Here is a 25,994-nt window from a genome sequence, read left to right as displayed (position 1 = left end):
AACCCAATTTGCTAACAGTGTGACCCATTAATCCGTGCTCTCCTGTAGACATGCCCCCTCCACCTAGGCTTTGGTTCCAGGTCTCTTTCCACACAGACCTGCACTAACCTTGCTAATAGTGGGTGCCTTGCACCTGCATGCTTCTGTGGATATGGCCCTTCCAAACAGGCTGCCTTGGTCCCCAGCAGCTATAGGTACCTTCCTGCAGCAGATCTTTGCAGAACTTGCTAGCACCATGTACCTGGCCCCCACATTCTCCTGCAGACCTGCTCCCTCCAATGCCATTGGCTAGAGTCCATCCAAAGAGGGTCCACAAACCTGGCAGTGTACAAGTAGCTTCAAGAAGGCCCAGCAACACTCCAAAGTGACTCCAACCCTGGGAGAGGGGCAGATGACCACACACACCAATCCAACTACAGTCCTAGCAGTGGGCTGAGGTGCAGACATCTGGTCTGATTGTAGGCCCTGCTCATCAACAAAAAATTCTCAGTGGACAATACAGGGAAGTGCCCTGAAGTTTGGTGCTACTCCATCTCTGGAAAACACCTGGTCTAACTCAATTTAAACACAAGGTAGCCCCAGATTGAACTGCTAACAACAAAGGGAACAAACCTGCCCACAACAGGTAAAGAAAGCCATTGCAGACAACTGGACTAAAGGTAAAAATGGCCCAGGCACATCAGGGCCCAAATGACACACATGAAGACAACTCTAAAGCACCAGGGGACACTGCACAGCAGGGCACTACAAGACCTCTCTTTCATAAGGCCTACCTCAAGAGCAGGAAATGTAGCTGACTCTCCTAACACATAGAAACAGATACAGAGAGACAAAATGAGGAGACAGAGGAGTATGTCTCAAATGAAAGAATAGGACAAAACCACAGCAATGATCTAAATGAACAGAAATAAGTAACATGCTTGATAAAGAACTTGAACTAATGGTCATAAAGATATTCACTGGACTTAAGAGGGGAGGACTTCAGTGAGACCCTCAAGAAAGAGAGAGAAAACATAAAAAGAACCAATGAGAGCTGAGGAACTCAATAACTAAACTGAAAATACACTAGAGGAAATAAATGGTTTACCAAAGGAAGCAGAAAAATGGATCAGCAATCTAGAGGACAGAGTAATGGAAAGCAATCAAGCTGAACAAGAGAGAGGAAAAATAATAATAATACATGAAAATAGACTTAGGGAACTCAGCGACAACATTAAGCATAATGACATTTGTATTATAGGGATCCCAGAAGGAGAAGAGAGAAAAAAGAGGGCAGAACATTCATCCAAAGAAATAATACATGAAAATTTCCTAAATCTGGGGAAGGAAACAGAAATCCAGATACAGGAGTCAAGGAGAACCCTGAAAAAATCAACCCAAGGGGGTCCATACCAAGATACACAGTCATTAAAACAGGGATGCCTGAGTGGCTCAGTCAGTTAAGCCTCTGCCTTCAGCTCATGTCATGAACGGAGTCCTGGGATCAAGTCCAGCAACAGGCTCCTTGCTCAGCGGGGAATCTGCTTCTCCCTCTGCCTGCTGCTCCCCCTGCTTGTGTGTGTGCTCTCTCTCTCTCTGTGACAAATACATAAATAAATAAATAATCTTAAAAAAAAAAAGAAAAGTAAAAGTACTGATAAAGAGAATTTTAAAGCAGCAAGAGTAAACAGTTACATAGAAGGGAAACTCCATAAGGCTATCAGCAGATTTTTCAGCAGAAATGGCACAGGCCAGAAGAGAGTGGCATGATACAGTCAAAGTGCTGAGAGAAAACAAACAAACAAACAAACATGCAGCCAAGAATACTCTATCCAGCAAGGCTATCATTCAGAATAGAAGGAGAGATGAGTTTCCCAGACAAATAAAAGTTAAAGGAATTCATGACCACTAAACCAGCCCTTTAAGAAATGTTAAAGGAGACTCTTAGAATGGAGCAAAAACACTGTAAGTAGGAGTAAGAACACTAGGAAGTGTAAAAGCACTAAAAATAAATATATCTATAAAAGTCAGTCATGGATTTACAAAATACAAGGGTGTAAAATATAACACCATATACCTAAAATGTGGGGGAGTAGAGTAATGAATAGGATCAAACTTAAGTGAACAGCGAAATTTAGATTGTTATACGCATATGATGTTATATACAAACCTTATGGTAATCACAAATCAAAAAAGCAGTAATAGATATGCAAAAATTAAAGAGAAAGGAATCCAAGTATATTACTAAAGAAATCCAACAAACCATAGGAGAGCAAGAGAAGAGACAGAGAACAACTACAAAAACAACCATAAAAGTAACAAAATAGAAGTATATACCTGTCAATAATTACTTTGAATGTAAATGGACTAAATGTGCCAATCAAGACACACTGAATAATGGAATGCACAAAAAGCAAGACCCATCTATATGCTGCCTGCAAGAGACTCACTTCAGACCTAAAGACACATGTTGATTGAAAGGGAAGGGATGAAAAGCATTATTCATGCAAATGGAAGTGAAAAGAAAGTTGGGGTAGCAATACTTATATAGGACACAAAAGAATTGAAAACAAAGTCTGTAACAAGAGATAGGGAAGGACACCAGTCATAAAAGGAACAATCCAACAAGAAGATATAACAATTATAAATATTTATGTACCCAACATGGGAGCACCCGATACATAATACACAAACACAAAGGAAGGAATCAACAGTAATACAATTACAGTGGAGGACTTTAACACCCCACTTACATGTAGGCAAATGAAAAATGAAAATACAATGGTTAAAAACCATTGGGGTGGAGAAAAAGCTGTTCTAAGAAGGAAGTTTATAGCAATGCAGACCTCCCTCAACAAACAAGAAAAATCTGAAATAAACAACCTTATACCTAAAGGACCAAGAAAAACAACAACAAAAAAATCCCCAAACCACTAGAAAGAAGGAAATAATAATTACAATAATAAGAAGAGATATAAATGAAATAGAAACTAAAAACAAAGACAATAGAACAGACCAATGAAACCAGGAGCTAGTTCTTTTAAAGGATCAACAAAATTGATAAATTCTGATTCATAAAATGAGAAGGGGGGAGAGAAATAACAACCAACACCACAGAAATACAAAGGGTTGTAAGAGAATATTATGAACAACTATATGCCAACAAATTGGACAATCTAAAAGAAATCATAAATTCCCAGAAATATATAAACTACCAAAACTGAATTAGGAAGAATACAAAATCTGAATAGATTACCAGCAATGAAACTGAAACAGTAATCAAAAAACTCACAACACACAAAAGTCCAAACCACATAACTTCACAGGTGAATTCTACCAAACATTTACAGAAGAGTTAATACCTAATCCTCCCAACCTATTCCAAAAAATAGAATAGGAAGGAAAACCTCCAAATTCACTATATGAGGCCAGCATTACCCTGATACCAAAATCAGATAAAGACATCACTAAAAAAGAGAACTACAAGACAATATCGCTGATGAACATAGCTGTAAAATTTATCAACAAAATACTAGCAAACTAAATCCAACAATACGTTAAAAAAATCATTCACCATGATTAAGTAGGATTTATTCCTGGGATGCAAGGGTGGCTCAATATTCACAAATCAATCAATGTGATACACCACATTCAACAAGTGAGCATATGATCATTTCAGTAGATGCAGGAAAAAAACATTTGACAAAGTACAACATCCATTTATGATATAAACCCTCAACAAAGTTGGTTTAGAGGGAATATTCCTCAACATAATAAAGGCCATGTATGAAAAACCCACAATTAACATACTCAATGGTGAAAAACAGAAATTTTCCTGCTAAGATCAAGAACAAGACAAGGATGTCCACTCTCACCACTTTCATTTGACATAGTAATGGAAGTCCTAGCCAGAGCAATCTGACAACAACAACAAGTCATCCAAGTTGGTAAGGAAGAAGTGAAATTTTCACTATTTGCATATGACATGATTATGTATAAGAACCTCTAAATAGGGGTGCGTGGGTGGCTCAGTCGGTTAAGAGTCCAACTCTTGGTTTCTGCTCAGGTCATGATCTCAGGGTCATAGGACTGAACCCTGTATCCAGCCCTGTGTCAGGCTCCATGCTCAGCATGGAGTCTGTCTGAATTTCTCTCTCTCTCTCCCTCTGTCTCTCTCTTTCTCTCTCTCTCTAAAATAATTAAATCTTAGAACAAGAAATCCCTAAAGAATCCACAAAAAAGCTACTAGAACTGATAAATGAATTCAGTATGGTTGTAGGATACAAAATTAATATACAAAAATCCATTGCATTTCTATTCACTAATAATGAAGTGAAACTAAGAAAGCAATTCCAGTGCACCTGGGTGGCTCAGATGGTTAAGCATCTGCCTTTGGCTCAGGTCATGATCCCAGGGTCCTGAGATGAAGTCCCGCATCGGGCTCCCTGCTCAGCGGGGAGCCTGCTTCTCCCTCTCCCCCTGCTTGTGCTTTCTGTCAAATAAAATCTTAAAAAAAAAAAAAAAAGCAATTCCATTTACAATTGTACCAAAAATAATAAAAGAGCTAGGAATAAACTTAACCAAGGAGGTGAAGGACCTGTACCCTAAAACTATAAAACACTGATGAAAGAAATTGAAGATGACACAAATGGAAAGATATTCCATGCTCATTGATTGGAAGAATAAATAAGGTTCAAATGTCCATATTACCCAAAGCAATCTAAAGATTTAATGCAATCCCTATCATAATACCAACAGCGTTTTTCACAGAACTAGAATAATCCTAAAATTGTTATGGGACCCCAAAAGACCCTGACTAGCTAAAGCAATCTTGAAAAAGAAGAACAAGACTGGAGGTATCACAATCCCAGATTTCAAGATATACTACAAAGTTTAGTAATCAAAACAGTATGGTACTGGCCCCAAAAACAGACACATAGATCAATGGAACAGAATAGAGAGTCTAGAAATAAACCCACAATTATATGGTCAATTAATCTTCGACAAAGTAGGCAAGAATATGCAATGGGAAAAAGACAGTGCCTCCAACAAATGGTGTTGGGAAACTGGGTAGCTACATGCAAAAGAATAAAACTGGACCACTTTCTTACACCACACACAAAAATAAACTCAGAGTGAATTAAAGACCTAAATGTAAGATCTGAAACCATAAATATCCTAGAAAAGAGCACAGGCAGTAATTTCTCTGACACTGGACATAGCAACGTTTTTTCTAGATATGTCTCCTGAGGCAAGGGAAATTAAAGACAAAAATAAACTACTGGGACTACATCAAAATAAAAAGCTTCTGCACAGCAAAGAATCAATCTTTAACAAAACTAAAAGACAACCTATTAAATGGGAGAAAATATTTGTAAAGGACCCACCTGATAAAGGGCTAGTATCCAAAATATAAAGTTATACAACTCAACACCGAAAAACCCCACAAATAATCCAATTAAAAATGGGCAGAAGACATGAACAAACATTTCTCCAAAGAAGATATATAAATGTCCAACAGACACATGAAAAGATGCTCAATATTACTCATCATCAGGGAAATGCAAATCAAAACCACGATATCACCTCACACCTGTCAGAATGGCTAAAATCAAAAACAAAAGAAACAAGCAGTGTCGGTGAGGATGTAGAAAAAATGTAACCCTCATGCACTGTTTGTTGGTGGGAATGCAAACTGGTGCAGCCACTGTGGAAGACAGTGTGGAGGTTTCTCAAAATATTAAAAATAGAACTACCACAGGATCCAGTAATTCCACTACGGGGGGTTTAAACAAAGAATATGAAAACACAATTGGAAAAGTTTTATGTTCCCCTATGTTTACTGTAGTTTTATTTACAATAGCCAAATTATGGAAGCAGCCCGAATGTCCATTGATTGATGAATGGATAAAGAAGACTGGCGTATATACATGATGGAATATTATTCAGCCATAAAGAAGAATGAAATCTTGCCATTTGTAACATGATGGATCTAGAGAGCATAATGCTAAGCAAAATAAGTCAGAGAATAACAAATACCAAATTTCACTCAAATGTGGAATTTAAGAAACAGAACAAATGAAAAAGTAAAAAAGAGACAAACCAAGAAACAGACTCAACTATAGAGAACAAACTAGTAGTTACTAGAGGGGAGGTGGGTGGGAGGATGGGTGAAATAAGTGAAGGGGATTAAGAGCACTCATTATGGTGAGCACTGAGTAATGTGCAGAATTGTTGAATTACTATATTATACAGTGGAAACAAATATAATATTGTATGCTAACTGTATTGGAATTAAAATTAAAAAACACTATAAAATAATAGTATTCCTATTATTATTATCATTATTGATGTTTGGTAGAGAAAATGCTGTTTTTAACCACATGATTTTCTCTTCCTAGACATACAAAAAGACTCTGTTCACCCAGTCATATTAGTACCATGAGACTGAGCTCTGACCAAAACAATATAGTGACCTAATGTGACCTAAATGACTTTGAGACTTGGTTCTTTGAAAATACAGTTTAATACTGAAACTTTGACCTTCTGAAGTTCATGATAGAAACAGCTCAGATTCCTGAGGCATGAAGAAAACCATTCCTTTATATCTAAAAATCTTTGTGAGTGGAAATAAGTCTCTGCTTAACGAAGTTGTTGAGATTTTAGAGTTTATTGTTTCCCTATGCATAGTTTAGCTGATTTTGACTAACATGGTTTTGAGACTTTGGTAGTATACACTTTATCAATTACAAAAAGACTAATTAGACCCCTAAATAAAAATTTCTTTATAATATACTAATGTGTGTGCGTTATAAAATTTGCAAAATGTAAAAAGAAAATAGAGTTAAAAAGCAGACTTGTCTTTTTACACAGGAGGTAGCAAGCCTCAAGAGAATATCAAGTAACAATAATCCAGGTAATCTACAAAGCCATATAATTTTTAACCCATCAGAGAGGTGAAGATGGAAAGACATTAATGATCTACTGTCTAGAAATGAAAGGACCCTTTTAGGAAAGATCATGGCTGCCATCAGCCTTGATAGAAGTTTGGAAGAAGTTATCATAGATACGGGTAAGTGTAAAAGCTACACTTTTAATGAAGTTTAAAGGCCAAGAATGAGCTGGATTAACAGTTCATGATTCTCTGGATCCCCACTGACAAAGAGAATTTGAAGTGAACTGTCAATTATTCTCCAGGGGGCTTCACCAAAACAATCACGACTGAGGGTAGGGCAGAAAAGCTGAGAGACCCACCCTCACCTAAAATGCAGGCTCATGGGCCCCCTGAATTCTGAGGTTAGTAAAAGAAATGAATCTCTTTAGGCATTTTTGTTCTTCTGATCCTTACCGAGACACATTATCCATTGCACTACCGGGCATTCTGGTTCTTAAAACTGAGTAGGAGAGACTGGTGGTTCAAACTTAGATACAAAGAGAAAAAGTATCAAAAGTGGAAAATACCAGGACGCCTGGGTGGCTCAGTCATTAAGTGTCTGCCTTCGGCTCAGATCATGATCCTGGGGTCCTGGGATTGAGCCCCGTATCAGCCTCCCTGCTCAGCGGGAGGCCTACTTCAACCCCTCCCACTCTCCCTGCTTGCGTTCCCTCTCTCGCTGTGTCTCTTTTTGTCAAATAAAATCTTAAAAAAAAAAAAAAGTGGAAAATACCATCCAAGATGTGTGAGCAATATCAAAATGTCTATTGTATTTGTTACTGGGCTAGGAGGAGAAAGGTAGAAAGTGCGGCAGAAAATAAAATATTTGAAGAAACAGATTATATATATTTGATAAAAGATATCAAAGAAGCAGGAATTTCAGCAAACCCAAAAGTGGGGGAAATACGAAGAAAGCCACATTTTGGCATATCATAATCAAACTACTGAAAACCAATGATAAAGGGTGATTAGAACATTCATTCTAAGTAACAACAATAAAAATGATGGCTGTTTTCTCACCAGAATCAATAAAGTTCGGAAGACAACCACATATTTAAAGAAAAAAATTGAAAAAAAATTGACAATCTGAAATTCTATATGCAGAAAAAATATCCTTCAAAAATGTGAGCAATATATAGACATTTTCAAACAGACAATACATGAAAGAATTTATCTCCTGAAGACATGAGTTACAAAAAGGCTTAATTAAGGAGGTCCTTTAAGGTTCAGTGAAATAATAGCAGGAATATTCTTGGTTTTGTAGAAAAAGAGTAAATGTGTTGGAAAATATTAAGAACTTAAAATATTTTCCTGTTTTTATATGTATTTAAATCTCTTTAAAAGGCTACTGACTGTTCAAAGTAAAAATAATAAAATGTATTGTGCAACTTATCACATACTTAAGTATGTGATAATAAGAGTATAAATACTGGGAGACTAGTAAGTGGAGGCATACCTGTGTAAGACTTTATATTTTTAATTATATATTAACCATATAATATATTATATATTAACTAATAAGTTTAACTAGTAAGTTAAATTTACTGATTATAATCTCTAGAGCCACCACTAAAAATTAACAAGAAATGCGTAACAAAAAAGTTAATAGAGGGATGTCCAATTCTGGCTCAGTTGGAATACCTCATTCCATGATATTCCTCTCTCTTTCAACCAAAAGACCCTGGTCATAAACAGGAAGCAAACACAGGAAGACTCTGAAATGTAGAAATCAGAATGAGGACTGGCTAGGGACTTTAAGACTTCGGGGATGCTACAATATATCCCAGATGGACACTGGAGAAAAACCTATAATCTGGAACCATCAACAGCTGAGTGGAAACACAAGCAACAAAGCTCCAAGAAAAGCTTGCTCCCCAGGGTGAAAGCACTGGCAAAGGATGGCTTAGCAGAACAGAAAACCACTGTGGTGACACCTATCCTGCTTTCACTAAATACCGCAGCCATCCTATCACTACGACTGACTGGGACGCTAGGCTTCCTGCTGCACCTGGCTATCGGAAGTGTGAAGTCAGAAGACTTCAGAGACCTGTAGGACAATAACAGAAGGTCTAATAGTCCTATCATTGGACTTGCAGAAAGAGAAGAGAAAGAGGATAGGGCTGAAAAGTACTTCAAAAACGTAATAGCTGAAAACTCCCAAATGGGGAAAAAGAAGTAAAACCATATTCAATAAACGTAGTGGACCCCTGACAATGTCAATCTGAAGAAATCATGCCATTATTATACATATTAATCTAACTTCAAAAGACCTAATGACCAAGAAAAACACTTGAAAGGGTTTAGAGAGAAATGAAATACCTATAACAAAGTAACAACAATTTGAATGACCATGGATTCCCCATCAGAACCAAGAAGGCCAGAAGAAAGGGACACTTTCTTCTTTTGCTTTCTTTTTAATTAATACACTATTTTTTTAAATTGAGGTATAACTGACATACATTATATTAGTTTCAGGTGTACAATATTATGATTATGATTTGATATTTGTATATATTGCAAAATGACCACAGCAATTAACATGTGTCACCATATATGGTTGCTGAAGTTTTTTTTTCTGTGATGAGAAATTTAAAAATCTACTCTCTTAGTAACTTTCCAGTATGCAATACAGTATTATTAACTTTGTCACCATGCTGTATAGCACATCCCCATTACTTATTTGTAACTGAAAACTTGTACCTTTTCACTCCCTTCAGCGACTCAGTCCACCTCTCACCCTCTGCCTCTGATAAGCACTAATCTGCAATATGTTCTCTATACCTATGAGGTTTTTGTTTTGTTATGATTCCACTGTAAGTGAGGTCATATGGTATTTGTCCTTCTCTGAATTATTTCATTTAGCTTAAAGCCCTCAAAGGCCATCCATGTTGTCACAAATGACAAGATTTCATTATCTTTTATGGTCTGAATAATTTTCTATTGTGGGTGTGTATGTATGTGTTCTTCATCCATCCATCCACTGATGGACACTGAGATTGTTTCCATATCTTAGTTATTGTAAATAATGCTGCAATGAACATGGAGCTGCATATATTTCTTGAAGATAGTGTTTCTTTTCTTCAGATGAACAGAACTGCTAGATCATATGGTATTTCCATTTTCAACATTTTGGTGAACCTCCATATTCTTTTCCATAGTGGCTGCACCAAATTACACTTTCACGAACTATGCACAAGATTTCCCCTTTCTCTATATCCTCTCCCAACACATGTTATTTCTTAATATATTATTTTTAAGAGAAATTTTATGTTTATAGAAAAATTAAGTATGAACACAGTTTCCCCTATTGTTAACATTTCCTTTAGTGTGGTACATTTGTTACAATTAATATACCAATATTGATACATTATTATCTAAGGTCCATAGTTTATGTTAGGATTCACTCCTTGTGTTTTATAGTTCCATGTGTTTGTTTTGTTTTGACAAATGTATAATATCATGTACCTATTAAATTATCATACAGAATAATTTTGCTTCCCTAAAAATCCCCTCTGCTTTGCCTTTTCATCCCTTCTTTTCCCCTAACCTCTGACAACCACTTATCTTTTTACAATCTCCATACTTTTGCCTTTTATAGAATGTCAGGTAATTGGAATCATATAGCATGTAACCTTTTCATACTAGCTTCTTTGATGCATTTAAGATACTCCCATGTCTTTTTGTGGCTGATAGCTCATTTTTTCTTAGACTGTATAATATATTTCATTGTATGGATGTACCATAATTTATCCATTCACCAACTGAAGGACATCTTAGTTGCTTTCAAGTTTTGGAAATTATTAATAAATCTGCTATAAGCATCCGTCTTCAGGGTTTTGTGTACAACTAAGTTTTCAATTAAATTGGGTAAATGCCTAGAAGTGTAATTACTGGACTGTTTGGTCAGACCACATTTAATTTTGTAAGAAACTTCCAATCTGTCTTCCAAAGTATCTGTACCATTTTGCATTCCCACTACCAATTATTGAGTCTGTTGTTCCATATCCTTGTCAGCATTTAGTGTTAAGAGTTTGGGTTATTGGACATTCTAATAGCTGTGCAACAATATCTCCTTGTTATTTTAATTGGAAATTCCCTGATGACAATACGATGTGAAGCATCATTTTTTTATATGCTCATTTACCACCTAATATCTTCTTTGGTGAGGTGTCTATTCAGGTCTTCACTCATTTAAAAACTGAGTTGTTTTCTTGTGGAACTTTAAGAGTCCATTGTATATTTTGGATACCAGACCGTTAACAGATATGTGCTTTGATAATATTTTCTCCTAGTGTACGGCTTGTCTTTTTATTCTCTTAACAATGTCTTTTGCAGAGTGTAAGTTTTTATTTTAATGATGTTCAACTTGATTTTTTTCATGGATCATGCTTTTGGTGTTGTATCTAAAAAGCCACTACCAAACCCACAGCTACCTAAATTTTCCAACATTATTTTTTAGAGGCTTTATAGTTTTGTGTTTTACATTTAAGACTCTGATCCATTTTGAGTTAATCTTTGTGAAAGATATAAGGTCTGTATCTAGTTTTTTTTATATGTGGATGTCCATTATGCTCATAGCATCTTTATTCATAATAGCCCCAAACTGCAAACTAATTAATTCATGGATCAAAGTGGAAGTCTCGAGGGAAATAAAACATACATAGAACTGAATAAAATTTGTGGGATGTACGTAATACAATAGTGAGAGGGAAATCTGTTGTACTAAATGCTTATATCATAAAAAGTATTTCAAAATAATAATCTAAGCTTCCATCTTAAGTGACTAGAAAAAAAAAGCATGCAGAAAAAAATAAATTATAACAATTAGAGCATAAATCAGTGAAATAAAAAACAGAAAAAAATAGAGAAAATGAAGCAAAAAGCTGTTCTTTGAAAAAAATAATGGAATTTAAGTGTAAATCTAGCAAAATGTATCCAACAGTGGTTTGATGAAAAGTATAAAATGGTGAGAAAGGAACTACAGAACATATAAATAAATGGGAGAGACATAACATGTCCATGGATCAAAAAAACTCAACATAGTATGTCAATTACCCTCCAAATTGATTTACTGGCTTAATGCAATTCCTATCACAATCTCAACAAAATTGTTTTGTAGATAGAGGCAAATTTATTTGAAATTCCTCATGGGAAGGCCATGAAACTAGAATAATCAAAAGAGTATCACAACATACCTTTTAGAACAGCTTAATATTTTTTAAAGTTGCATTAATAGCAAATGCTGGTGAAAATATGAAAAATCCAATTTCTCATATCATTCATAGGAATAGTAAGATTGCACAGCCACTCTGGAAAACAGTTTGGCAATTTTACACTTTGCATAGAACCCAGTAATTATACCCCTTGGCATTTATCCCAGGAAATAAAAACTTATGTCTACACAAAACCTGTATATTAATGTTAATAGCATCTTTATTCATAATAGCCCAAACTTGAGAACTATCCAAATGCCATTCAAAGGGTTCAAAGGATGAATGGTTCAACTGGCATATCCATACAATGGAATGTTACTCAGCAATTTAAGAAAGAGACAATTGATAGTACAACAACTTCAATGGATCTCAACAGAATTTCACTGGATGAAAAAAGCCAATCTTAAAAGGTTATGTACTGTATGAATTACTTTATATAACATTCTTGAAATAGTGAAATTATAGAGATGAAGAGTATGGTAGTGATTGCCAGGGGCTAAGGATATGGGGAGAAGAGAGTAGGTGTGACTGTAAAAAAGTAGCATGAGGGATCTTTGTATTGATAGAAAATTTTGCATTTTAAGTGTGGCAGTGGTTAAACTAATCTACATATGTGATAAAGTTGCATAAGACTACACACAAACTCACAAACACAAAAACAAGTACATGAAAAACTGGTGAGATCTAATAGAGCTATAGATTGACCATAATGATTGACCATTGTCAATTTTCTGGTTTTGACAACAGATTATTTTTACATAAGATGTCCTCACTGGAGAAAACTAGGTTACGGCTACACAGAATCTGTTATTTTTCTAACTTCCTGTTAATCTATAATTATTTCAAAAAAAATTTTTTTAAGATTTTATTGATTTATTAGACAGAAAGAGATAGCGAGAGCAGGAGCACAAGAAGGGGGAGTGAGAAGGGAGAAGCAGGCTCCCCGCCGAGCAGGGAGCCCGATGTGGGGCTCAATCCCAGGACCCTGGGATCATGACCTGAGCCGAGGGCAGACACTTAACGAGTGAGCCACTCAGGTGCCCCTAATTATTTCAAATTTTAAAAGGAGTCAAAGAATATATAGAATGCTAAACCAAATGAACAATAAAACCTCAATTCACCCATGGGAAGACAGATAAAGGAAAACAAAGGAAAAAAATAGTGGATGTGACCTATCAAACTCAAATAACAAAATGGCAGACTTAAGCACAAATATATGAATTATAGATATCTGACCAAGTTGAGGAACATAATAGAATACTATTTAGCAATGCAATGGACAACTTTCAACAGAAGTGATGAATCTTGAAAGAACTATGCTCATGAAAAAAAACAACAAACAAAACCCAAAGAACACAGAGTCTAGTATTGCATTTGCTTGAGGTCTGAAACCAGACCATGTTAGACTATGGTAAGACAAGTTAGAAAAGTGGCTGCTTGGGCGAGAGCATATTTGACTGAAAGTGAAAAAAAGGGAGCTCTATAGAATGATGGAAATATTCAACACCTTGGTAGATGTGTGGGTTTCACAAGTATATGCATTTGTCAAAATGAATCAAACTGCTCACTTAATGTGGGTACATTTCTATGGATGCAAATTATACTTTAATTTTAATATGTTCTTTAAAAAGAACTTTAAAGGTTTTCCCACATCCATATGAATCATTTAATATACTTCCTGGGAAGCCCACGCTCCATTTGGGTATCACCAGAACAGTGATATGATATGGTAGTTGTAGGCACTTTGAAGTTAGATCTCAAGGTTTGGGCATCTGTTTTTTTACATGATTACATATTGGCCAGATGCTATTCAAATAATCCACCTTGTTTTCACCCCCCACATTTTGAAGAAAAGACATAATGATAAAGCCTCAAAGTGTTTTTAACCAAAAGATAGAGATTTTAAATCCATTACAGGAGAATGCTGACAACTTCTCCGCTTTCTTAAGAGATAAAATAAAAGAGCCTCAGGATGACTGCTGCAGTGAAAACTTCAGTTAGACTTTAGGAAACACTTGAATAACCCTTAAAGATTAAATGTAGTTATAATCATGATCTCTGAAAATAAGCAAATATATTGTATACAAAACCTATATTGTAAGACTACAAATTTAAGGTGAAAATCTTCCTCTCAGATGGACCTTTAGTTCCTTAAGAATTTGTTTCCCACCATTTGAAGAACTGATGTTGCAAAATCTTTTGTCTTATATTTACTTACTGTAAGCTATTCTCAGAAAATGATTTCTATGACAAACACTGGTTGGAATACCCAGTCCCTATCTTCCAATATAATTTTATTTAACCTGACTTAAAAGACCAGAAAATAGTTCAGCTAAACAATAAAGTGGACACAGTATAATGTTATCAGCTGTACTTATAGGAATATTCTAAAAAATATATCATTTTCTGAGAATAGGTAATAACCAATAAATATGGTAAAGATACTACTACAGTAGGCCCTGAGATGTCCTGCCAGCTGATCAGGAATGAATAACTATATTAAAAAGCAGTTCAAATCAAGCTCAAAATAAAGTATAACCAAGATAACAAAAATAGGGCAATTAGGTGTGGATAGCAATACCTCTACATAGGGTTTTTGACATACCCCAGGCCTTTGTAAAGTGTTGACTTTTGCTTTGTTGCTATGCCCTTAGTGTTTTACTTTTTCTCTTGTGCATTTCAAGATTCCACACTCATTATGGTGTCTGGCTCTGTTCTACTAAAGCAAGTAAATAGGTAAACTTATTTATTGAACAGGTATGTACAGAATCCAGCAATTATTCTCTGCTGAGAAGTCTAAAATGGAAACACAGATCTCTGCCTTCATGGAGACTGGCATCTTGTACGAGTTCACAAATATGTGTTGAACAAATTAGTAAAGGAGTATCAGGAGTGCAGAGGGGGGAAGGGTGACGGAGAACTACCATTTATTTGTTCATCCACAATTCTTGTCTCTATTAAGCCTTCTGTATATCATCTTATTTAATCCCACCCTTGTCTCCTTCTAGAGATGAATAAAGGACACTCAGAATACTTAACTCTTCAAAAGCACACAGCTTAAGAACAAAGCCATAATTCCTAGCTGCTAAATATCGCACTCAATTGGATTGCCATCCTATGATATCACAATTTTTTTTTTTAAAGATTTTATTCATTTATTTGACAGAGAGAGAGAGAGAACAAGTAGGCAGAGAGGCAGGCAGAGGGAGAGGGAGAAGCAGGTTTCCCGCTGAGTGGAGAGCCCGATGCGGGGCTCGATCCCAGGAGCCCGGGATCATGACCCAAGCCGAAGGCAGCGGCTTAACCGACTGAGCCACCCAGGCGCTCCCACAATTTTTTTTTAAGGGGTATGCTCTTTTTTTTTTTATTATGTTATGTTAATCACCATACATTACATCATTAGTTTTTGATGTAGTGTTCCATGACTCATTGTTTGCGTATAACACCCAGTGCTCCATGCAGAACGTGCCTTCTTTAATACCCATCACCAGGCTAACCCATCCTCCCACCCCTCTCCCCTCTAGAACCCTCAGTTTGTTTTTCAGAGTCCATCGTCTCTCATGGTTCATCTCCCCCTCCGACGTCCCCCGCTTCATTCTTCTCCTCTTTTTTTTTTTTGACATATAATGTATTATTTGCTTCAGAGGTGCAGGTCTGTGATTCAACAGTCTCACACAATTCACAGCGCTCACCATAGCACATACCCTCTCCAATGTCTATCACCCAGCCACTCCATCCCTCCCACCCCCCACCACTCCAGCAACCCTCAGTTTCCTGAGATTAAGAATTCCTCATATCAGTGAGGTCATATGATACATGTCTTTCTCTGATTGACTTATTTCGCTCAGCATAATACCCTCCAGTTCCATCCATGTCATTGCAAATGGCAAGATTTTATTCTTTCTGATGGCTGCATAATACTCCATTGTATTTATTATTCAGTGATGACTATAAAACTTCAAATCAGAATTATATCACTTTGAATTATCTCGCTTTAATGGTTCATATTTTGTGGTTTGCACAGTTCTTTAGCTTTAAGTGTTCCACCAGAAAAATACAAATGTCACTTCCTCAGAGAAGCCTACCCTAGTATCTCACGCTATTCAAATCCTTTGATTATATGATCTCCTAATGCCAAGTACCTTCCCTTCATACCACTTACTCTTTACTTACTGTAAGCTATTCTCAGAAAATGATCTCTATGACAAATAGAATACTCTTCAGCAATGCAAAGGACAACTTTTCTCTAGATTATAAGCATAGGGGGTGAGGCAGTGAATGCATATGTTTTTGCTTAACTGGTACACTGCTAAGACTACAGTGGGCATTAAATAATAAACTAGAGTTGCTGAATGAATGAACATTTTAAGGGACCCATAGAGAGTAATTAAAATGCCAGAGGCCTAAACCTGATAGCAAATTATAGGTAAAAATCCTCCGAGGGGATAATTAAGAGACAGTTAGGTACAGGGGAAGAGAAAGAGAGGGGCTATTGAAGACACACTAAGAAATTCAACGCAAATATGCACCTCAAACAAGATCAAGAATTTGGTTATTTCTGTATGGATACTAGGTTGCAGCGATTCTTGATCAACTGGGACAGAGAGCTCTTAAAATCTCAGACTTCTCTGGACCAAAATTGTGAATCCATCTTCTCAAATTCCCAAACATTGAACTGAAAAAGCAATACTGAGAATTCTGTCTTTCAAAACTGTTCTTGAGTCACCCAAAAATTCTATTCAGAATTTGAGTTTTGAATTTGATGAATTTTACAAACATAAGAAACAGTTGGCCAAGAGGCTCAGCGGAGGGGAAGTGGATGCCCTTCATTCAGCACTACTATATTCATTTTTTTTATTGTTGCTACTTTTTTTTTTATGTTATGTTAGTCACCATATAATACATCATTCGTTTTTGATGTGGTGATCCACAATCCATTGTTTTCATATAACACCCAGTGCTCCATGCAGTACGTGCCCTCCTTAATACCCATCACCAGGCTAAACCATCCCCCCACAACCCTCCCCTCTAAACCCTGTTTGTTTCTCAGAGTCCACAGTCTCTCATGGTTCACCTCTCCCTCCAATCTCCCCCCCTTCATTTTTCCCTTCCTTCTGCTAATGTCCTCCATGCTATTCCTTATGTTCCACAAATAAGTGAAACCATATGATAATTGACTTTCTCAGCTTGACTTATTTCACTTAGCATAATCTCCTCCAGTCTCATCCATGTTGATGTAAAAGTTGGGTATTCATCCTTTCTGATGGCTGAGTAATATTCCATTGTATATATGGACCACATCTTCTTTATCCATTCATCTGCTGGGAAAATTGGACAGCCACATGCAGAAGAATGAAACTCGACCATTCTCTAACACCCTACACAAAGATAAACTCAAAATGGGTGAAAGCACTACTATATTCAGTGATATGAAAAGTATTTGGAAGAAATGAGTTCACTGCAGATACAAGTACTTAAAAAGGATGCTGCACATGTGACTTAAACACGTTATAAGTGATTTAAAGAAAATTAAATTCATTTACAGCTCTTATTTTATGGTGACAGAACAGGAAAAGTAAATAATCTAAAAAAAAAAAAGTAATGCCCACTTTGTAATTATAGTGTTCAAGGAAAGCTTCTGGGTTTAGAAAGAATTACTGAAAAAAAAAAAACACAAAAAACCTTTGATTTGCCATCTGATTTTTTAATCATAAGCATAGGTTTAGTGTCAATTCACTTCTTTATTTTTTGCATCCCCTATTAACCAGTTCAGCTTTGTCTCTATAGTTGGTACACAATAAATACTGGTTTGTAAATGAGCACATTTTATTGCTACTTATGCTCGTGCATTTGTGTGTTTGTGAGAGAGAGAGAGGGAAAAACACTTTGTCATGCCAAATAATGTCCAAAAATGTAAACTGATCTAAAAAAACTTTAGAATAATAGCATTTTATAACATAGTTAATATATATTAATTGATGAAATCTGAGCAGAAAATGATAATGAAGCTGAGTATTTTTTTAGATACTAATTTGTGTTTACTTTTTTCATATTTTTTCCCATTTACTTCCTCCCAAATTAAGAGGTAAGAGCACTGTGAAACAAAGAAACCATGTTTCATTGCTTCAGTAAGTTATATGGCAGGGCCCAATACAAAAGTATACTATCATACTTTCTGGCTGTTGTTTTTTCTTTTTCTTTTTTTTTTTTTTTAGGATTTATTTATTTTGAGAGAGAGAGAATCTGTGCACAGGGGTGTGGTGGGGAGCAAAGGGAGAGGGAGTCTCAAGAGGACTCCATGCTGAGTGTGGAGCCTGAGCTTGGGGCTCAATCTCATGACCCTGAGATCATGACCTGAACCTAAACCAAGAGTCAGATGCCTAACTGTGCCGCCCAGGTGTCCCTGTTTATTTATTTATTTTTTAAATTTTTTGGACATTCTTTACATATCTTGTAAAAAATATTTTTCAGGTTTTTATTTAAATTCCAGTTAGTTAACACACAGTATAATATTAGTTGCAGGTACGGAATTCAGTGATTCATCACTTACATACAACACCCAGTGCTCATCACAAGTGCCCCCCTAACACCCATCATGCATTTACCTGTCCCCTCACCTACCTCCCCTGTGGCCACCAGCAGTTTGTTCTCTATAGTTAAGAGTCTGTTTCTTTGTTTGCCTCTCATTTTCTTCCCTTTGCTCTTTTATTTCTTAAATTCCACTATGAGTGAAATCATAGGTATTTGCCTTTATCTGAGTGACTTATTTCCTTAGCATTATACTCTCTAGCTCCCTCCACATTGTTGCAAATGGCAAGATTTCATTCTTTTTGATGGCTGAGTAATATTCCACAATATATGGATTCCATGACATAATATATATGAATAAAAAATATATTCCATGACATAATTTATATGGAGATATAGATGATAGATAGATAGATAGATAGATAGATAGATAGATAGATAGATAGATAGATAGATGTAACACCTCTTTATTCATTTATCAGTGACAAAGCCCACTTCTACAGGGTCCATTCTAGGCTTACACAAGATGCTTTGTCAGTGAAATGCTTGGTTTCTCAACATCCTCCTCCCCACAAAAAGGAGTGTTTCCCTGGTATTGTCTGTCTTGACATTTGTTCAGTAACAGTTATGGAAATCTAGGAGCCATCCTTGATTCCTCCCTTCCTTCACCCCACCAGTACATTCCCTAATCAACCCCAAAGTGAGTCCTGTCATTTCCACCTCTCTCTCTACACTCTTTACTGATTTTTCCTTATACCAGACATTCTCTGTATTCTTTTCTGTAGCTCCCTAACATCATCCATTCTGGCTTTCTGTCAAAGCATTCTATGAAATAGACTACCATTTAATGTAAATTAGATTATGTCATTCTTCTTTCAAAATCCTGAAGTCTTCCTCTCATTTAGACTAAAAATACAAACTATTACATAAATTCCCTGCATAATCTGGACTCTGCCTCTTTCTCCACACTCACCCTGAGACCCTTTTACTACCATTTGACTTGCAATCCTGTTTTTACCTCAGGCTTCACCAAGTTCTATTTTCTCTGTCTGAGATGATTTCCCCTGGAGCCCTCTGTCAAAGGGACCTTCTTATTCAGTCTCTATCTGTATCTTAGCATCTTCAGAGAGATTTTTCCTGGCATCCAGCCCCTTTCCACTTGACAAGGCATGTGCCACATCTGCCTGCAGGGAGTAGCTCTTATTAAGTTTCACAATGTGCCAGTTGGGCTATTTCAACTAAAACTGAGAAAGGAGAAATTCACTAACTCACCTCTGATTACTGTTATTTAGTGTTGGAATTTAGATTCCGAGTCTAGAAAAATTTGCACACTTAGGTCCTGTGCTATTTACGCTTGGATTCTAAAATTATTTGTTTAAAGAATGAAAAAAAATGAATGTCAGCTGAAAGGATGATGAACTGGAAATTTCATCCACATGCCATTTCTGGGTTCTATCTTATCTTCCTGGAGCTTGACCTTTTACAAGGAGAGACCACATAAGAACTAGGATAAAATATCCTTGAAAACTGGTAGAATGGGATGTCAGAGCCATATTAATTTTATGTAAAATAAATGACAAAAGTGATTTAAAAAAACGAGTTTGTGGACTAAGATTCCAATAATTTTATAGAGCATTTTGGCTATATTTTTACACATTATTAGCTTTGTGATTCCAAAATACATCCATGCTATCATTCTTCACCTACTTCCTAAGTTTGTGTCTTTTAATTTTTTTTAGACACATGATATCATACATTTAAGGACTGTATATGAACAGAAGAGTAAAAGCCCTGACAAAGTTGAACAGAAAAATTGGTTGAAAATACTGTAAGCCAAAAATGGCAGAATTCAAAGAAGTTGGTAAAGAAGACGTACAAAGTCAGGTAAGTGGCCTGCAACTGCTTTTTATTCCTCTAGAATCTTCTTTGAAGTGGTGCTTTAGGAATCATAAATAACTTCCACTGTCCTATGAAGGGCAGGACTAAGGCCCTGTTATTATGAAGAAATAAAGGCTTGGGTCATTGCAGCAAATTATAGAGGCTTTAGCCAAGTGGCAGTGGAAATTACCTTCTCTGGTTTATAGTGTCTGTTGGGCATGAAAATAATTGGGAATGGCTAAAGTACCTGATATCATGAAAAAGTTTATTTCTAGGAAGCCAATTCAACTCTCAAGCTACATCCTATTCTTAAAGAGCCTTTTTTCCCCCTTTCTAGTTACAATTGAATTCTTTCCCTCAAAAATAGACACAGTACTCCAGAAATCCATTTCATTTAGCAACATCTTGCTGGCAGCAGAGTTACCATGTTAGATAGGTGGCATATTTTGGTGTTCTAGATACCTTCTGGTGTTACTGACACATTCTTACTTCAGGTCTTTGAGTTGCATACATAAACACAAATTTTACTACACAAAACATTCATGAGTTTTCCCTTATATTTTTATCTCCCCCCTACTCCACCTGAGAAACAATCAGAGTAGTAAGGAGCATGCCCAGACAAATTAGCTAATGTTGCGATTAGTGTCCAATTGTGAAGTCAATAATCTTTTTCATTCAGGTTGAAATAAATCATGGTTCCTATTGTCATCATGAGTCCTTTTTAAAGGTGATGCTGTTGGTTGGGGGAAGGGGTGATGGTGATGGTGCTAGATTGGTTGTGAAAAGTTATCTTTATGTTTATCTCTGTCTTAACAAATGTATGTTACTCGCCCATTGGATTTTTCTACTACTTCATTTACTTTTAATTTTCCCTCCATTGAGCGAACACATCTTGCACAATTTACCCTCTGCTGCACCAACATTTATGCGCAGTTTACAATAAACATTATGGCACTTATAAATTGAGGAATTAGATTGCTGATCAAGAAACAGGCATCTGATTAATCACTGATATGAAAGTTTAAAATTTTTTTAAAGATTTTATTTATTTATTATTATTATTTTTTAAATTTATTTTTTGACAGAGAGAGAGACAGTGAGAAAGGGAACACAAGCAGGGGGAGTGGGAGAGGGAGAAGCAGGCTCCCCGCTGAGCAGGGAGCCCGATGCGGGGCTCAATCCCAGGACCCTGGGATCATGACCTGAACCGAAGGCAGATGCTTAACGACTGAGCCACCCAGGCGCCCCAAGATTTTATTTATTTATTTGACAGAGAGAGAGAGAGAGAGCGCGCACAAGCAGGGTGGGGAGGCAGAGGGAGAGGGTGAAGCAGGCTCCCCACTGAGCAGAGAGCCAGGCATTGGGGCTCCATCCCAGGACTCTGGGATCATGACCTGAGCTGAAAGCAGATGCTTAACCAACTGAGCCTCCCGGATGCCTACTGATATGAAAGTTTACATGAACAGCCATCCTTCCTAGACAGAATATATATAGCCCTCTTTTGTAGACCTCTCTGTACATCTCTTTCTATTCTCTATTATTACTTTTGTAAGTTTACACATCTATAATTTACTATTATCTTTGGCCAAAGGAAAAATGATATACAGTACAATAATTGTTGAAAGGCACTTGTTAAAATTCACATTCTTAATTTTAAGAAGATTTAGCATATAGCAATAGAAGGAAGTGACCTAAAAATTATTCCTGAAAAAGTTATCAAAAGCAATCAGTATAGAGTATGTTTACTGATATAATCATTTTATTCACAGTCAGGAATAAGAAACAAAGACCTGTATTTAACACTGCCATTTATTTTTCTGGTTGTTCTAGAAATTTAATTTAAAAAAAGATTGGAAGGAGAAAGGCAAATTTGCCATCATTTTCAAATGATGTGTCTTGATACTGAGAACATACAAGGTAATCTTCTGAAAAACATTTAGAACTTATACAAGTTTTGTAAGATGATGAAATTGCTTACAAGATAAATAAGAATAATTTATCTATATTAATGCAGCAACCAGTAGGAAAACATAATGCAAAAATAATATATTTACAAAAGAAAAACTAATTCCAAGTTAAAAAAAAAAAAACACAGAATCCAGTGGGAGCCAATTCTTTTTTTTTTTTCACATTTATGGCAACTTTTCAAAATTTGACACTCACTTTGAGATTTTGTTGATTATATTCTAAGTATAGGATCTTTGCATTTCCATCATTCGTAGCCCACCCACAAAGTGTTTTGACATTTTATTTGGTTTCAATAGCTCTTAATGATTTTAGGCAAAGCTGATGTGATAACAGATAGGCACAGGCAAATGAAAAAAAAATTCCACAAAACCACAAATACATTTGTGCATGCATGTATTCAAAGCCAGTTCACCCTTATAATTTCTTGTATCTCCTTAGTGAACGTATGATTTTCTGCACTGTTCTTTTAATTTCCTTCTTATAAATCAACTCCTCATGCACAATTCTTTGAAATATAAAGACATATTCAAACAAATTTCAAAAGGGGCCATATGTGCCATGCCAGAGACATGGAGCCTGATTAGAATGGGACTTGGAATCTTTTTATGGTGCTGAATATAATTTAAGACACCATGTTGTTACTTGGGAGGAAGCCTTATTTATAACATCAGTACCATGCTGCACAGCAGATGCCAGTGGAAAGTGAAACTATGATGAATTTAATTTGACCTTTCTCATGCCTGCAGAACGTAAATCAGATATATTTAATAAAGATCAAGTTTGCAAGAAATAGCTTTGACTTCAGACGTGTAAATGCTTCAATGAAAGAAATGAAGGCAACACTTTGTACATTTCTGACTATAGTTTAAATTAAGCAAAAATGATGAAAAATGTAGTTTGGTGATGTGCAACTTTTCCTCATTAGATATATGTGGCACACTGAGTAATCCAGTAGTTTTATTGCATTTTTCAGGCCGTTAAGACACAGGCAGGTATCCCCTCTTGTGTATATAAACAACAACAACAAAAAAATTGATGCCTAACTAGGATAACTGCATTAAGCAGATTTTGACATTTATTTGGGGATGATTTTGTTACCAAATCTTCTTTAAAGTCTATGATCTAATTTTTAATGAGATTCTGAGAGTTTTGAAATCTTTATATATGAAAAATAATGGAGCAATTCTTCCTCCAAATAAAAGCAAAATGATTGAAGTTTTTCTGGCTAGGAAAGAGGGCAAAAGTTTATTCTGAAGACAGAAATTTTCAAGATTAAAGTCAGGTTTGGCAGGAAGCCTGCTTTATTTTAATGAAAGAATGGACAGGGGCCAAACTCATTACTATTGGAATACCCAGCTGCCCCCGAGCACATAAGTAAATGTAGGAAGATACCACATGCATTTTAGCTTGTCAAGACCGGAACAGAAAGGAACAAAGTTCATTCATTCATTCCATCATTCATTCATTCATTCAAAAACCAATCCCTACCATGTACAGACTCTGGAAAAGTAAAATGAGTTAGAAGCAGATACTGTTTTCAAAGTGTTCTCATCAGATTGATTGCTACCATTTGCTTGCAACACATCTCTTTCAAATGGCTAAATGCTGTAATTATGGCATGTGTAACATTCCAAGGAGCACACTTCTGCCTGCGGACTATCAAGAATGACTCTTCAGAGAACCTGACCTGAGTCTTTGAATACAGACATGAATCCACAAGGCTGAGAAGAATGCATGTTCCAGGTAAAGGAAAAAGAATGAGCAAAGGCACAGAATTCAGAGTGAGTATGAAGGGTCTTAAGACATCATGAAATGGAGATTAAATTCTATCAGAAAAGGAATGAAGAGTTTAAAAAAATGGATTAAGTCAGAGAAGTTTATGCCTCTAATTGCCCTCTAAGAAGGTGGATCTGATTGTGAAGTGATTGTGAAGATGGTGTGCAGTGAGCAGGATTCAGGGAGGCCTTTTAGGAGGGTCTGGAACCGAACTGGAAGGGATGAGGGTCTGCATTAGCATGTCAGTAATGGTGGTGAAGTGGGGAGATGGGTTCAAGTGATCTTTAGGAGGGTGATTCATAGCATTCCTGTCTCATTAGATAGATGGGGAATTGAGACAACATCAAATGCCACATATTAAAATACTTGGATTTGGGATGCCTAAAGGAAACCCAGCAAGATGTCCAGGAGGCTTCAGAAATAAAAGACTGACTGGGAAACACATGGTGAGAGACATAGTTTCAGAAATCATTGGCACAGTAACCTTTTGAAGCCATAAGAGTGGATGAGCTGGTCCAGAAAGTGGATACAGTAGAAGAGAGAAAAAAAAGCACACAGATGAAATAGGAGAAACATAAACATTTGGTTGAAAGAGCTGGGAAGTGTGGCTAGAAGGCGAGGCCTGTGTTGGCAGCGGAAGCAGCAGCTCATAGAAGAGAAAACATTTAGAGGACCTCCTTTGTGCCAGGTAGAGTGCTAGGTGTTTTGTACATTTCTCATAATAATGCCCAGTATTTTGTTTAGTCCTCATAACTTCACACCCACTGTATAGATGATGAAAGTCAAACTCAGAAAGGTCAAGTAACTGTCCTTGCCCACTAAGCTATTAAGTGGCAGAAGGTGGATTCTAACCCAAGTCCGTATGATTCCAAAAGCATGTCATCACTAGGAATAAAATTAAATGTAGTATACATTTCTGTTCTGCGGGATGTGGTAAAAATGCTGTATCTTTCTTAATAGGGCATGATTTTATGATAGGATACATTGTCTGAGCTAAAAATTGTATGGCCACATTTGTATGTTTTGAACTATGTAAATATGAAATATTTTGTAAAATATCGATATAAGCATTTTATAGACCCATTTGAAATGTAAATGCCATAATTTTTTTTAAAAAGTATGTGCTGCATAATTTCACAGCTAATTATAAGCTATGCCTACATTTTTGTGGTTCTACTTTAGTTGGTAAGTGGAAATTCCGTGTAACATCCATTGTTAGTAGCTTGTGAAAAATCCTGTTGTTAAATTAAAATTTCTGAGTTATTTTGGTGATTATTGTGCTATCATTTGAACATTCTGTTATTATAATGTAAAATATTTTTAATGTCATATAAAAGTGCCTTCTAAACATGAGTTAAGTGGTGGACCTTGTGCTGAAAACACACTGGACATCAGTAAGGCTGGAATATAAATTAGATGCAATAAAAACACTATGAAAATGGCCAAACAACTGCCATGATATGCTGCTAATTTAGTAAAAAGCGCTCTATGAAATATTAGAGATAATGTTGAATAAACAGGCAATATTAGAGCAAGTAAAGCTTTACATTTGCAAAAATTATCATATAATCAGGCATAAATAATGCAAAACTGAAAAAGTAAAAAGAAAACACAAAAACTTGACAAGTACAACATAGCAGAAATGTGATACTAAAGTGAGATTTTTATAGATTAATACACTCCTAAAATAACTTAACCGCTTTTACCCTCCCCACAAA

The sequence above is a fragment of the Leptonychotes weddellii genome, chromosome 5, assembly GCF_054177405.1.
Source record: "Leptonychotes weddellii isolate Sample4059 chromosome 5, ASM5417740v2, whole genome shotgun sequence".
In the NCBI taxonomy this organism is placed as follows: Eukaryota; Metazoa; Chordata; class Mammalia; order Carnivora; family Phocidae; genus Leptonychotes; species Leptonychotes weddellii.
Note: the sequence above shows the minus strand (reverse complement) of the source record.